General features: G+C 47.8%; 1 long non-coding RNA gene across 1 annotated transcript in view; it reads left to right on the top strand.

The window, feature by feature from the left end:
• LOC142803664 (uncharacterized) overlaps positions 1-14,242 on the top strand; it is a 130,919-nt gene extending 116,677 nt beyond the window's left edge. The window contains exon 3 of the long non-coding RNA XR_012894217.1: positions 14,158-14,242. This is a non-coding gene — a long non-coding RNA (uncharacterized LOC142803664). The remainder of the gene's footprint in view (positions 1-14,157) is intronic.
• The last annotated feature ends 2,237 nt before the right edge of the window (positions 14,243-16,479 follow it).

The following is a 16,479-nucleotide window of genomic DNA, read 5'->3' as shown; positions in this document are numbered from 1 at the left end:
ACGGCGTCTCTCATAATCATATGGTGGTTTTGGGACGTTAAACCCTACCTATCAATAGGGTCTCTTACAGGACTTAGTATGGAAGAAGCTGTGGCACAAACATTGTGAGTGGCTGTGGGTATGGGGATTTGTCTAGCTGTAGCATTTAGGATTTCAGACGCTCTTGTGGAGTTATTTTTAAAGATTTTTTTTTCTTTAGATAACTTATCCTTAGAGGACTGGTGGTGAGTGGTCAAGTTTGCCCAATCAGCGTGGTACATGTTTTTTTAGTTGTTGGTACATAGAATAAAAGACACGCGGCGCACTACTGATACCACTTCGCTGTAAAATGCAATGATTTTTTCACTGTCTTCGTGACACCTCAATAAATAGATGCCTGGTCCTTGAAGCATGGATTAATCACGCAGCACGCTATTCAGGTTCACTGCAAACAGCCCAAACCAAGGCTATTCACACGTGTGTAGAGAAGTTCGCAATTTTGTGCTGCCTAGTTTCGCAGAGGCCATGGAATGAACTCATTAGAAAAACCCAAGGACGGCGTTTGTTTTCTTCTGACCACTCACGCTTATAGACTGAGCGAAAGATTTAAGTCGTTACGAGGAGCAATCGATCACGAGGCTTAACAGCCGAACAATCGTGTACGTTTAGTCTAGAGCTTGAAAACTAACAAAATTATAATTAATAAGAAAGGCTAAAGCCTGTATAAGAAATGCTCTTCGCCTTCGCTTGTTTCTGTGTGCGTACCCAGCATACGTGGCGCGAAGGACTTTGCGTTGTTGCCTTTGGTTCGCCCGTAAAATCGCAGCGTCGATTCATAGATGCAAGCTCGCGTGGGAAACGTGCGCGCATCGGCGTGCGCGTTTGCGTTTGTAAGTCACCGCAACGCGCACGTTGAGCGCCTGGTGGATTCACTGAATCTATTTTGCAAATCGCGCGGGGCGCTAAACATCGAGTGAGACCACCTCGGCACAAAACCTGTACGAGCCGCTGCTGCCGAATCCCGAGTAATGACTCGCTGCATTACACAACGCTTCCGTCCGCCACTGGCACGCAATACACGCAGCACCCAGTGCGTGTGAAGGCGAGGAATTGTATAGCGAATGTCGACGTTTAGTGTGGTACCATACAAACCCACGTATAATTTTTTACGTGGGGTGTATTTCAATCAAAGGCACTGGAATGTACAGTTATCTGTCTACTGAATCAAGGTGTGTGACGGGATTATTTGGTGTCCTATGACTGCATAAACAGCACGGAAGAGGCACAAATGCAATATACATACGAGAACATTGAAGTCATCGCCGGTCCTCGTAGGTTCCTTGTTTTTGTGTCTCTTCCATGCTACTAATAAATGTTGTTTCATTCATTCATTCATTCATTCATTATTCATTCATTCATTCATTCATTCATTCATTCATTCATTCATTCATTCATTCATTGCGCGCTGTTTGCGCAGCCTTTGCGTTCGTTTCACTGCATAGTTAATTTTAGTATAACTCAATGTTGAAGACAATTGTTTCAGTGAGAAGCTATAGCATAATAGAAAAGTCGTTTAGGCTGGTATGAAAGTGCTTTTTTTTGTGTTCCTTGTTTCTGTCCTCGTGAAATGCGCCGTTTGTTTGCCTTGCGATGATGAACAACCTATTCTGGTCCGAAGTGTGTTATATACTACTGAAAATCGGGTGAATGAGATATGTATTTGGCGGTTTTGTAGCGTTATGCATGGGCCTCGATGTCACGAAAAAAAACGTGGGAAGGGGCCAAACATTTAGGGAAGCATTTTTCAACCGCACAAACCTGAAACTTGAGGAGGGGCGATGTATGCACTGTTTTTAGAGAGATTTATTTGATGAGGCACTGTATAGTGCTGCGAAGCCTGAAACGAGGCATTGTAGAAAAGGGTGTTGCCACTCCCATAACGTCGTCAAAAAAACTGCGTTAAAAGACAGCTTTCCCTGAGGTGCATCTTCTTTTTCTCCTCCTCCTCCTCTACATGCCTCGTTTCAGTCCCCTACGGCATGTAGGAAAGGATGTTACAGCTCCGCTAACGTCCTCACCTATTTGTTGGGCTATAGCTGGCTGCATGCCGTCTTCATATTTAGTACACCGGTGGCTAGTAGTGGTATTTAACCAAACTTTGTGGCGCGTACCCGGCTTATGATGCACCCTGACCACATGACACACACCGTGATGACGCTAGACGTCGACAAGGCGAGACCATATAAGGTGCCTCAGACCGACAGATACGCTGATCCAGCATCGTTTCAAAGAAACTGAAAGCACTGTCGAGCTTTTTAGAGCAGTAACGTGGGCACATATCCCCTCTATTGTTTAATTATGGGTAGAACCTAGCCGATGGTGGCCACGACAACAACAATTACAACTGTGCAAATACAAGTACAACATGTCGGTTTGCAAAGATGCAGAGGTCGGCGATGCTTTCCCTGCCTTCTGATAGTCATTTTCAACTGCACTGATATACCCTTTCTCTTCAAACATAATCTCATCTCGAAACGTAAAAGTAATTTTCAATACGAAAAAAACACTTTAGGAGGAGGAGGAGGAATAAATGAGGAAGGACAGGGAGGTTAGCCAGAAAAAAACTTTAATTATATAAAAAACTCTGGGGATGATTGGGATGAGAGAACAACTATCGTAAAAGAAACTGAAAAAAAAAAACAAAGAATTTGTGTTGTATGGGATATTACACGGTATGCACCTTGCATGGCATTCCGTGTGCATCGAAAAAAAGAGGGTGTCCGTGTGCGGCGCCCGCAAGCGAATACTCGTTGCGTATTCACGAACGCAGTCCCCGAGTGCCGCATAATGTACACAACGTGCCAGCACGTACACCTCACAGCGTGCATGCACATCACGCAAATCCCTCGCTGCCGTTAGCGCTTTCGCCACGTAGTATACATTCAGAGACCACTGTCGGGCGCATAGCGAGTCCCACGGATGAGCACAGACTCGAAACGGTGTCGGCCCTGCGTATAGAGTTATGATTACCGGGGGCGCGCTCGCAGGCCTCGAATTCCGGGATTGTTGCGTCGGCGATCATGCTACGCGAAAAACTCGACTCAGAAACACTGGGATTTTCATCGGGGTCGAGCGAACCAGTGACGCTATGTTTTTTTTTTTTTCTCGCTCCTCGTTCGGCATATGACTCTGCGGATGACTGTGCCCTGCGCGCTTCGCCCTTCGTGAAAGCAGCGCGAGGCGATAAAGGGGAAAGAAACGAAAGAGGCGAACAGTATACGCTATAGGTGCATAAGATCACCGATAGACAAGAAAACCCTCTGTAAAATCGTGGTTTGTGCGTATGAAGGGGGGGGGGGGTCTTTCCGATTCGATTGTCTTCTTTCTTTCTATTTTTTTTTTGTTTACAAGTCATGCGGCGTCGAACATCGTTGTTGGTCAAGCTGGCCCGCTCGGGGGCTTCACTACAATGGCGGCGTCCCTGCACTTTCGTGGGGCGGTACGCGTGATCGTGTGCAGCTTCACACAACAGAGGTCGAGGAATCGCGCAGGAAACAAACGTCTAGCCACAATCACCGCCAGGTTTCTGGAGAGAAATCAAAAAGGGAGATGGGGGGGGGGGGGAGGGCGAATCGTGACGACTCTGGTGCGGTGTGCGCTTCGACACCACTGCATTGTATACGCGCATACGCACACAATAACTGTGCGCGCTTCACGAACAGATGCACACACACGTGCCCAGTCTTCCTCGGAAGGAGACTGACAACGACGACGTTTTCACGCGCGCGCGTGAGTTTCTGGCGTTTCGAAGAAGTATGATTTTCCAGCATTCGCGTGCAGAGGGGCTGACCGCGACCCCACTCCTTTCGAGATAGGTACTGTGGTTTTAGGGGGGGGGGGGGGGGGTTGTTGCTGTTTGACGCCCGCGGGTATTGTTGTGTCCGGCCTGCGCGCTTTGGCAACCTGACGCAGTGATCCCGTCAGATATCTAGCAGCTACACCAAACCCCAAATCTATACTGTTCGGTGCACAAGGTGAGCTGCTATCCAGAGGAAATCGAGCGTGGCGGCGAGCGTTTTGCCTGCCCTGCCATTTTCTCGGCGCTCATGTCTTCGGGTCAGATGCACGCTCGTTCCTTTCTTTCTTTCTTTTCCTTTTCTCCGGCTTCCCGACGAAATCCACTCTCTCGCGAACGTCTCAATTTTCGGCGCAAAATGGGCACCGTGTTGTCGAAGCGCGCGCTACTTTGGTTCCGTTCGTGTGATTTCTATTCTCCCTCCTGTCTTCTTGTTTTTGTTTTGCCTTGTTTCAGCAACGCCAGTTTCCTTTTCCACTTCCCATGGTATCATGCTGCAAGGAATAAAAGTTCTAACCATCGAATCCGTAGCTGAAGGATGTAGGTTAGGTTAGAGATAGTTCAGGGATATATTCTAGAGTCACCTTTCTTTCGTGATTACACTGTTGGCAAAAGAATGCAGCACCTATAATACTAGAAAGCATGAACGGAAAAATTGCAATGCAAGTTAAGGAAAAAACCGTCCTGCTGTGCTAGCCACTGGCGTTGCGAATTATACGCATTGCATATGCGTTTCGCTTATTGTGTGTGCATAAGTACATGTTTCGTTGCGTCTTTGCTTGCGCCCCGAGGTTCTGAAAAATTTTAGATAAAATATTTATACAAACAGTGTCTTTGTCACGTGTGTTCCTTTTACCGATTTCACCGCCTTCCTATGCCCTCTATTATTATCTTTACAATTTTATCATGCGTCTACGTAATTCACACCCGTATCTCGAGTTCAGAAAGTGAAGGCGTTATCGATGCAACGCTCCTCTTTCTAAATCTTTATTATCTTCAGTTACTCGAGACTGCCCATTCGGGTTCATGAAAAAGCGCGAATATTTTTGTTCGTCTGTCACCCCATTTATTGATTGACTGATTTGTGGGGTTTAACGTCCCAAAACCACCATATGATTATGAGAGACGCCGTAGTGGAGGGCCCCGGAAATTTCGACCACCTGGGGTTCTTTAACGTGCACCCGAATCTGAGCACACGGGCCTACAACATTTCCGCCTCCATCGGAAATGCAGCCGCCGCAGCCGGGATTCAATCCCGCGGCCTGTGGGTCAGCAGCCGAGTACCTTAGCTACTAGACCACCACGGTGGGGCGTCTGTCGCCCCAGTGCTGTCCCACCTTTAGACTCACTATGTGTTCCACAGAGACTTAGGCAATGCGAATTCTTCATTTCGCCACATTGCACAAACGCCACTTGCTTCGTTCTTCAGCACCAATGTCTTGCTTATGTGCGAGCGACTATACAGCTTTACCGACGCGCGTTACAACCCCGGCTACGAGAAGCATGATATCGACCATTGTTTTGCAGGATACGTGCAGGGTGTCTCAAAGAATACGTCCATTATTATTATTTAAAAATTAAATAAAGGAAGCATCTGCGTGGTATACCTGCAATGTTCCCTTTACTTTTTAAAGAAAGAATATCTTCAGATATTTACAAATATTAATTACGGCAGTAAATACAGAAAATACAAATAACCAGTTGGCATCGTCAGTCGAGTTAAATGGACGAATTCAAGAGCTTCCGATGAATAGTCCACAGCCACTTTCAAAAATTTGAAAACGGCCACTGGTAATCACTTCCGAGCGACGATATCTGGTTAATTTAACAGGCGAAACCGAAGTCGACCCACCATACAGCGCATCCACCATTCATTTCGAAAACGCCCTCAACGACGATGCTTTCCCTCGCATTCGCGGAGGAGGATAAGCGAGTGTCGATAAGCGGCCACGAAGTGAAGTTTTCAGATTGATGGTTGACAACGACGAGGGAAACCGTGTCGTCATTGAGGACGTTTGCAAAGTGAGTCGTAGATGTGCTGTTTGGTGCGTCGGTTTCGGTTTCGCCTGCTTAAATTAGCCCGATTTTATCGTACCGCGGTGATTACCAGTGGCTGCCTTTCAAAAATTTCAAGGGATTATTGGCAGGAAAAAACTCGAATTCTCCCACTGAACTGCATCGGCTATTTCCGCTGGTTAAACATTATTTGTGTTGACTTCTATAATTACTGCCGTAATTATTGTTTGTGCGCATCTGAATATGCCTTCGTTCACAGAAATTGGAACACCGCAGGTAGCACGCCGATGCCTCCTTTCTGTAACTTTTAAATAATGTTGTGAACACATTTTTTGAAGCTCCTTTTGCAAATGAAAATTTCAGCAGACCACCGTTAAGTTCGACATTGAAACGACCGTAACGGAAGGAAAACGAGCCACCATACAAGTCATGTAAACTTGGTTTATCCACTCGTGCGCCGTGCGTACGGTAGAGGGCACTTGCGGATGCGATTACGCTACCGCACTGGCATTGGCTGAATACATGGTGGCTGAGCTCCATACGTGTTCTGTTCTGCAGGCTGCTTTCAGGTTTACCTCACTTGAAAGTATGCAGGAAGTCATTGGCGGGGTAGCACAACGCCCAGTTTTACTTTGATTTGATTGATATGTGGGGTTTAACGTCCCGAAACCACCATATATGATCATGAGAGACGCCGTAGTGGAGTTCTCCGGAAATTTCGCCCACCTGGGGTTCTTTAAAGTGCAACGCATAAATTGTCCGTATACCCATGGCGCTAACGCATAAGGCCAAAAGGTCGGTGGTTGGAACGGTGCTCCCCGTAGATGTATATGCCTCGCAGGTCACACGTGCCGATATAGGCTAGGCGGTTTCGATGAGGAAGCTTGGACGGCAGCGCTTCAATTAGATGATGAAGAGGTTCGGGAAGGGGGTGCACACATGTAGAGCCATTATAAACTCACGGAGGGCGCGGCGGTCGCAATTTTAACGGGACAGCAAATGCGAGACTGATAAGAAAACACGCGGAAGGCAGAAAAGTGTGATTACGGCTTGTAGCTTCTACATATAAGATAAAATAGGTTAAACTTGAAGCGGGGCGTGATTCCAAGCTCATTCTTACGTCATGCCGGTATCTCTTTTACGAGGCGAAAAAAAAAAAAAAGTAACGAATCGACAAGAAAGGAGAATGTATACCGGCTGATCTGCCCTTTGGGTCGTATGCATAACCGAGCGATTTGCTTGTCTGAGCAAATTTGCGTCGGGTGCCGTTCGATAGGCGCTGTTTAAGCCGTTTGTCTCCGGAGGCGATATGCGCGGGCCGTTTTCCACGTATAATACGTTCGCATAAAAACAGCGTCCTCCAAGGGTGTCGGGGCTTCTCGAGCATTAAAAATATGATCGATTGGGAAGGCTGCCTGGAGTATATATGCAGAACTGGCCCCGATTTCTTTTTTCCCCTCGCTTGCTTCGTATGTTTTTGTTTCTCTTCTTTTTTCTTCTTTGAAACTGTTGGGTCGCGCGCGTCGTCCCGTGACCAACAGTGGATAAGCGTAACCTCGCTTATGAGCGACGAGAATATATAATTTTTTTTTCCCGTACTGACAGCCTTGCACACCCGTTATTTTCACGCGTGGTGTAGCAACGCGGGGTGACAGCAAAAGTGACGCGCACGCACTCACGACAAAGAGCCAGCTCGCCGATACTTATACACGTGTTGAATAAAACCCGCCAGGAACTACAAGAAGGACGGCGTTTTAATTGCTAGTACTCCATATCCTACGGTGTAATTCTTGTCTTACTTTTCATGGAACTGCCGACAAGACGAAAGCTGCATATGAAAGGCCGATAGGAAAAAAAAACTTGTTTTATCTGTGATCGATCAGTCCGGTTGCTTCACGCCTCGGAAAACCGTCGAGATCTCGGACAGAGATGTGACCGTGGGCTATATCCTTCATTAAATTAGTTCTTTCCAAGCTCCGTGTCACAACCCCCTCTACAAACTTGCGCGATTTCTGTGCCAATAACGTGCAATTATGCAGCTGCTTTTAAGGTTCATTAGAAAGGCGCCTATTTGCTGAATGAAATTAAAGCGCTTGATCGACAATTAAGAGATGTCCAATTTTGTCTACAAGCTTATTCCCTAAATGCTATCGCAATCTTACGAGGCTCTGGTGTATACGTCGAAGTAGGTAACAATGTTTTATAAGAAGTCGATGTATTAGATAGACGCATTGAATACTCGTTCAAGAGGATTGCGTAGCATCTGATGTAACCGCATAAGTCGATGACATCCGATAAGGGTTGTCCCGTAAAAGAAACGCAGTGCCAAAATGGATGTTCCAACTTCTGCGCGCGCGTTCTGAACACGAAGCTTTCCAGCATATCTTCGCCTGCGACCTTCCGTGAAGATATGTCGAACCTATTTAAGTGGGAGTACAAGTAGTTAAAAACGAAACGTATAAGTAGTTAAAAACGAAACTATACCCTTAAAGGAATTAAGTCTGCAAACTAAGCCTGCCGGGTGTGGTTCGTAGTAATGAATGCAACACAGTGCACACACATGGATAATGAAAAACTGGTGCTCGTGTCTTCAATGTTCTTCTGTTTTACCCGTGTTAGGGCGTTGTTTTATAAACAACGATGTGCGGGCGAAATCGAAGTTCAAATTATATTACAGCCAGCAGATGCTATAGACTAAGAGCAGTATTACTTCATTGACATCACCGTTTTTCTTTGTGTGGCTGCGAACTTAAAATACCAACCCCCCTTTCTCTCCCATAAAAAAAAAATACGAAGCTTCAAATCTCGTGGAGCGTTTAAACTGCCCGGCTCTGTAGCAGAGCTCGTTCAGAGACGGACATCTTGGTGTTTACGCTATGAAGAACAAAGCCTTAAGCCCGAGTTTCCGTGAAAAGCGTAAGCCGCGTACACCACTCAGTTATGCCGCCGAAGTCCTGCACTTGGCTGAATTAAGAGCAGCGTAAGAAGCATTGTGCAAGCCGAATTTCCGCAACACTCGTCCGCATACAACAAGCCTTAATGGTGTTCTCTCACTGCAGAACAAGGCGGAAGTGGTTGCGTCGTCGCGAGTCTCAAAGCCGACACATGGGGAGCGGAAGGGGGGGGGGGGTGACAGCCACTACCGCCCACAGCCCTCTGGCACAGACGACCGCACCTCCACAGAACGAAGGATGGTAAAATGGAGAAAAAGAAGAGCTCTATTCCCGCCGTCCCTCCCCACCTTTTTTTTTCGTATCGCACGCATCTAAGATCGTACACATGCCTGTGTGCCTACCAACACCGCCGATCATGGCCAGGGGGGGCCCGGTCGCGGGAGTGGTGGTGCCGCGTTGCCCATCCCGATCTCTCTAATACGCTCGCGTTTTTAGCCGGCTCGCTAACACGGAGCTGATACATCATAGTGTGCTTGCGTACGGCATTAATTCGATCTCAGACCCGTTCTTCTTTCTCCATTTTATGCCTAAACAGCGGACGATGTAGGCCTGCCACACGTGGTAATTAGCGAGTCAACGAAATTAGTGTGCGCACACGATGCCACGATCACCCTCCCCTTCTCCGAGCCATGCCTTATATTTCTTCCCGAACCCTGTGTATAGCAGGGTGAGCGGACACACACACGCACGCACAGACACCGTTTCGCCCATAGACGGTCGCCTTATCGCCTGTGTCCACAAACAATCACTGGGGCCCTTTAATGCGGACCGTGGCGTACGTATACGGGCGAAACGCGGCGCTATATACCAGCGATGTATTCGCCGGGGCCACATGTGCGCGCGCAGGGTGGCGCGGTCTCGTAGAGCTCGAGGTAAACCGGGGTGGCGCGAATAATTCATTTCGAAGAACCTCTGCCAAGCTAATGCCGCACCGGTTGCTGGCCGCGGTGTTCTTTGACTCTTCTTCAACCTAACATGCCGTCGCACTGAAAATCTTGAGGCGCAAGATATTGCCGGCGCACCCTGAATATCTCGTGTACCATTTGCGTTTTCTTTTTTTCGTTTAATGAGTGCTTAGCGCATGCCACGTGACCCTAGACCAATATTTCCCTGAGCCTTCTTCCGGCTTTAAAGCAAAAAAATAAGGGGCGAGTCAATGGTTTTTTCGAGATAAATATCTCGTGTCTGCGGTGCAATGTGCTCGCGACGAGCAGCGTGGGGACTTGCGAAACCTAGCGGTCACGCGAGGCTTGTGTAGCCATGCTTGACTCACCTCTCACTAAAGCGTCACTCTTCATCAAATATACATTTATTGTGTTTTCGTGGTTCGTAAAACCTGGTGAAAAAATTTGCACGTCATTGTTTTTGTTAAGTTGCCATTAACCGAGATGCGCGAATAGGGATTGTGTATAGCTGTTCCATTAGCTAATGTTCGAAGCGTAGATGTCGTCTCCGTAATATAGTCGCGTAATGTGGACGTTGAAGCCACATTAACCGTGCGTTGACAATATGACGAAAAAGAGGCGTGACACACGAGAGCACGTTTACTTGATAACGTACACAGGCCGTTTATTAGAAATGGTGTCGTGAGTACTCACGACATTTTCTCGCGTTCATGTACTTTGACTTCCCGTTGTGCATTGGCCTGCTCCTACGCAGCGTACAGTGTGTGTGGTGTACCTCTCGCGTGCTCAACTTGGGCGTATAATATCGGGCCTTAAACGATCCGAGATTATACGTATGCCATGGGAGGCTGAAGTAGGAAGCAACGAGTATACATTAAACATCCAGCTGCTAATCGGCATCGTTAAAGGTGTCCTTAAGTGTTCAATTACAGAGAAAAAGTGCTGCGCGGGACGCGCAAATTACGATGCCATGCTTTATAAGAAAATGAAGGAAATATTACGGACGGGTCTCGTTGAGTGAACAAACGCAGAGTTGCCATAGCGCGAGGCTTAATTCGACGCAGTGTAAATGCGTCGAATTCTTATAACTAGACAAGATAAAACATTTGGTTCAGCAAGCAACACGGCTATAATGACCGTTTTCAGTGTTCTATAATATGCACGCATTCATTACGGTAGGTCTTGGTTGATGATACGGGTTAAACAATTTCGCTTGCAAAGATGATGAATTTACCATCTTCAATGTACTTTTGCGCTTTGACGATACGTGGATCCGTTATTGAACCGCTGTACAAGGTAACCAGAGACACCGGCTGTAAGTGTATGCGCTATATACTTGTTCGACCGCGAGTGCCGGGAATGGGTCGCCTGGCAACCTTCGAGGAGGCAGCGACCATTATCTAACCCAAACAACGCAGCGGTATAGCCACCATATAGCAGCGGTTCGGCGTATAGTGTGTCTCACAAACGCAGTCTCGTGATAAACGGGTGCGACGAGAAATGAGCGGCGTTCGCGCATATGGTTAAATGAGTTCGGGCAGCGGTAATATCGCGAGTACGCACTTGTCGCTTCCTCTGCTCTTTTTGCGCGTTGCTACGCCACTCAATATTTTTTTTTTCCGTAACGTCATAATAAACACTCGTTGTAGTGATATCTTCACGTACAGTTATATATTCCGACCGGCACTTGCTGCTTAACTTAACAGAGTCGTGAAACCAGCGCCGCGTCGTATGTATAGTCGTGTATACATGCATGGCGCTCTCGTTGGTTAAGTCATATATCCTACACATCATAATCATGTCATTTATCGATAGAGAAATACGACGATCATTCACAGGATCTACTTAGTATGGGTTAACGCTGTATTCTCGTGGGCCATTGGCAGATCTATAGGTTTGAAGTTGCGTCTCTTCGTGTGTTCGCAGAAATCTTTAAACAGAGTTTTATGATTTCTTGTCCGGAAGCACCACCAATTGGTGATATTCTATTCAGACGCTCGACGTGGCTGTATACGCCAGATAAAGACAAACGCTCGAATACAAACAAAACTCACTCAAGCTACCGCTCTAATGAAACACAGAGACATGAAAAAGGTATGGTGATTAACTATGTATGGTTCTGTAGGAAGGGCTCCGAATTTAAAAACCTTTGACTTGCCTCTATACTATTGAATGGCCGCATTCTTGAGTAGAACGTTCTCCTAGTACGGTGAGGCGGGATTGGTTTTAATGAACAATTCCGATGTAAGATCTTGATGCAGATAGGGCGCCACTGGTGAGTTTAACAACGTTACAAAAAAAAAAACGTTTTCTTTTCCCCCATTTTCGAAATTCACTACTGAATTCGAGTGTGAAAGAACCGTTCACTAGCGCGAGCAGCCTCTCCCTGTGGAGGTAACAGCGCTGATTGGATTCGCGCATCATGCACTACACAACGCAGTTAGATCGCATCTTACAGTGTGCACTAACGATGTGCTCAATAGAATGTCATAAATATGCTGTTACTCATTTTCGCACGTGAAAATAATCGCCTCGCTACAGTTGCCCGCTAAGCGTCTAATTAAAACGCGATCTTTCAAACATAGGCGTGCGCAGGGTGTTCATTTATAGAGGGCAAGGTTTCATTCCCGCTCAACACCCATACCCTCTCCAATAGTGCGAAACTCCTACGTAATCTAGTTCCGCAATGGATGCAAAATGGTAATGAAGAAATGACTCGCTGGGACTCGCTGCTTGCACCAGTTGCCCTTCGTTGCCAGCTTTATATGGCGTAATGGTGGCAAGTATACACCGTTTTTGGCGTGCAGTATTGGAGGCCGATCGGCCGCCAGTATTGCCGCAAATCTGCATGGCGATAACCCTGCATATTAGGCTGTGACAGGGCAGGTCGGTTTGAGTAAAAACGTGAGAGTGATTTCTCGACAATCCTTAAACCTTTGCCCCCACATCGCCTTAGCTTCCTCTGTGCGCACGCTTATATAAACTTTCAGGGCTATCAGAAAAACATTTTTTTGTGCACGTGTACAAGTATTCATGGATTCAAACGCGACCTGTCCTTTTGTACATCGACTGTATATGCGCACTGGCTTGAGATAACCACGTCATGTCACAGCCAAGCTGGTCTTTAAATATACTGTTTGCCTTCAGCTATACGACCCGAAATGAAGAAGGTGAAAACGAAAGTATGCGTACTACATAGCCCCACATTGTCCTATTTCGGTCCATGAGTATCGCTTAATGGCAGCATTGAGTGTATGGAAGGCGTCGCCAGCGATTTTCGCACGATCCCTCAGAATTCGTTCGCGACAGGTTCAGTCGCAAATAGGAGAGAGAAGGCGTCTGAGGGTGCGGTTTTCAGGGCTAACCCGACGCCGTCAAGATGGAGCATCGTGCTGCGGGTGGGCGCGCGGCGTTCAGTGTGAAGGAGTGGCTTTCGCGAAGCACGGGCCCACAACGTTGACGAAAAGGACGGGGGAGGACAGAGCCCCAGTCGCTCTTATTAGCGAAAGAGTTGGACGCGTTGTTTTGCGTCGCGTCACGCTGACGGAGACGCATCGAGAGCTGCGAAAAGGCACGCGTTAGCGGAAACGCCGCAGCTGGCGGCCGTCTCCTTCGGCGGCGCCGCTGTGTTTTGCCGAGATGCGCCGGGCCGTCGGACCACCCTGTGCGATGTGCCGTTTCCCAAGAGCACTTATAAATACCTATAAGACATTCTCTTTCTTCAATTTTTCTCGTTTTTTGTTTTCTTTCTTGCCATAACAAACTCTTAAACGCTCTTCGGGACCCCGTGGCAGGAGGGAATGCTTTGCTTGAAGTGCAACGTTGGCTCGACCCGCACATTTAGGGCGTGACGCAAGTCAATTTCATCTTGAGTGAGGTCGTCGGCTATTATAAGGATAGCGCACCTTGAGTTCGTCATACCGCCGCCATATTGACAGCACGTATTCCATGATTTTCTTTTTTTTTCTTTTTGTATACCTGGGTATGGTTTATTTCGCTGCAGCAGGCACCACTCGAGTACCGCGCTTTAGAACGATGGAAGATAAATGCCAGCACGGAATACAGCTTCAGGCTATATAGTCTCAGTCATTGTTATGCACTTAAGAACGCCCCCGTAATCTTAAAAGGGTTTCGCTCTAACGAAATCGGTCAGATGCCTGGAACAGGCGCAGATGAATGACCTCACTACATTTTTTTTCTTGCATAAATGTGAGCATTTGTTCAGAAATGTGCGACGTACTATACTACACTGAACCTGTTGTACTATACTGTATTAAAGTGTATACTATTCGAAGGATAAAGCGATGATCATGAAGGGCAAACAAAAGGTGGAACATATTCAATCGCAATCGACACTTCTCGCCTAGAACACATGTAAGCTGATAATTTGCTTCCTCGCCAATATTCGTGAACTGTACTCGCTTGATTGTGGTCTCTTCATTCCCAGGTGGGCAAGGTTATTCGAGTGGTTTTAACTGGTATCGTGGACGCTGGCGAAAATATCTGGCCTTCTCCGCTGGATACGACTCAGTAAGTGCACACATAAGCTCGCTTTTATGTGTAACTTGAACGCATGAGTACATACAAGAGATCAAGGATGTTTGTGTCAACCAGACCATCTATTGGTGCAGTCTCGTGAGCTTTTATATTGGACCTTCGGGAGTTGCTTAGTTAGTGCGGCCGTCGCGGGGTGCCGCCACATAGCCCGCGATCACAGTGAAAGTAAACCGTGAGCTCGAAGAAGATGAAGAAGCAAAAAAGGAGAGTTGTAAAGGTTATGATGCACGCTGACGATTCCTTGTCGTGCGTGCACGCCCTGAAACAACACTGTGGTCATCTGCCACTTTTGCGACAGCGAGCATGCCTGTCTGACGGGTTGCTGTTTTGACAAACAAGCCCTATATCATCATCATAAGCCTGACTACGTCCACTGCAGGACAAAGGCCTCTCCCATGTTCCGCCAGTTAACCTGGTCCTGTGCTTGCTGCTGCCAATTGATACCCGCGAACTTCTTAATCTCATCTGCCCACCTAACCTTCTGTCTCCCCCTAACCCACTTGCCTTCTCTGGGAATCCAGTTAGTTACTGTTAACGACCAGCGGTTATCCTGTCTACGCGCTACATGCCCGGCTCATGTCCATTTCCTTTTCTTGATTTCAACTAAGATATCCTTAACCCCGTTTGTTCCCTAATCCACTCTGCTATCTTCTTGTCTCTTAAGGTTACACCTACCATTTTTTCTTTGCATTGCTCGCTGCGTGGTCCTCAATTTAAGCTGAACCCTCTTTGTAAGTCTCCAGGTTTCTGCTCCGTAGCTAAGTACCGGCAAGATATAGCTGTTATATACCTTCCTCTTGAGGGGTAGTGGCAATCTACCTGTCATAATTTGAGAGTGCTTGCCAAATGTGTTCCACCCCATTCTTATTCTTCTAGTAACTTCAATCTCATGGTTCGGCTCCGCGGTTATTACCTGCCCTAAGTATACATAGTATTTCACATCTTCAAGTGCACTATTACCTATCTCGAAGCCCTATATATTGATCCGTATATATGCCCCATCGTCCAGTTCCAGTTTTGTCACACCTCAAGCTTGTTTCGAATCTTCGCGAGACAAATACCAACAATCATAGATGTCAGCTCAACAGCGTGACTGGTTAGCCATGGCGAAACCCAAATTATTTTATGGGACGGTCCCGCGACCACCGCTAACCCTGCGTCGTCGTATGCTCTCCAGACTCTTCGCGAACCCCAACCTCGCGTATGTACCTGTCGCATACTCGCACCGCATTCCCGCTCTGCCTTCGCTCTTCCCTTCCTCCGCGCTCCTCTTATTCTGGTGGCCTCCCAGGCGTTTCCGGGCAACACAAACAGCGCTCGCATTCGGCGCGTCGTGGCTCCAGGCAGGGATCCCATGGCTACACACACAGCCGCGGAGGCGGGCGCCACACACGAATGCTCCGTTTGTCCACGGCCCCGTCCTGCACCCGTCTTCATCTTGCCCAGCAGCAACAGCAGCATCCCGTTCGCTAACTTTAGGTTTCTCGGAGAGACGGAGAAGCTTTCTTTTCGGGACCGCCTCGCCCCGCGGGCGTTTGCAGTAACGTAGCTCGGCTGTTGTTAATATCTCGCTTCTGGTCGTATTTTTGTTGCCTCGCCGAGATGCGTCGCGTGGCGTTCGCTGGTGCTCGTTCCTGCCACGTAGTCAAAAGCGAGGCTCTTGGATGGAGCGGACGCGCGCCTACCTGACGAGCCCTACGCCGGAGCCGCGCTTTTTGGCGGGCCGCCCGAATCGGGCCTGCCCGGCCGATTTGGGTGGGCCGACTCCGCACGAGCGAGCACGCGATTACCTTTGCGAGGTTCACTGTGTTGGCACTGTTTTCTCCTCTTCGCGCCGTTCTTCGTTTTACCCGTTCAGGATAGGCGCATTCCTCGACTGAGCCGTGTCACACGGCTGAGTGCGCAAGACGCGCGCCCGTCACTTGACTCCTCATCCTCTTGCGAGCAGGACAGCGTGGATAGCAGGCGACGCTCGCAGACACGCGGTTTTCAAGCAAAAACCAAGCTTGTATTGCCTCCCAAGTGCCGTTGGCGTTGTAAGTACGACTGCGAAAAAATGCGACCTCATAGGAGGTGCGCCGTCCATACGATTATTAATTACGGCGCACTTTCTGGTGATAATTGATACTCTCTCGGCCGTGGGCTTGTCGGCAATCGGCTGTTTCTGATATGGTAGTCTGATATTTTATCGAGGTTGTCGGGGTGACCTGTT

This window comes from Rhipicephalus microplus, chromosome 3, assembly GCF_043290135.1.
Source record: "Rhipicephalus microplus isolate Deutch F79 chromosome 3, USDA_Rmic, whole genome shotgun sequence".
In the NCBI taxonomy this organism is placed as follows: domain Eukaryota; kingdom Metazoa; phylum Arthropoda; class Arachnida; order Ixodida; family Ixodidae; genus Rhipicephalus; species Rhipicephalus microplus.
Note: the sequence above shows the minus strand (reverse complement) of the source record. Positions and strands in the feature narration are given on the sequence as shown.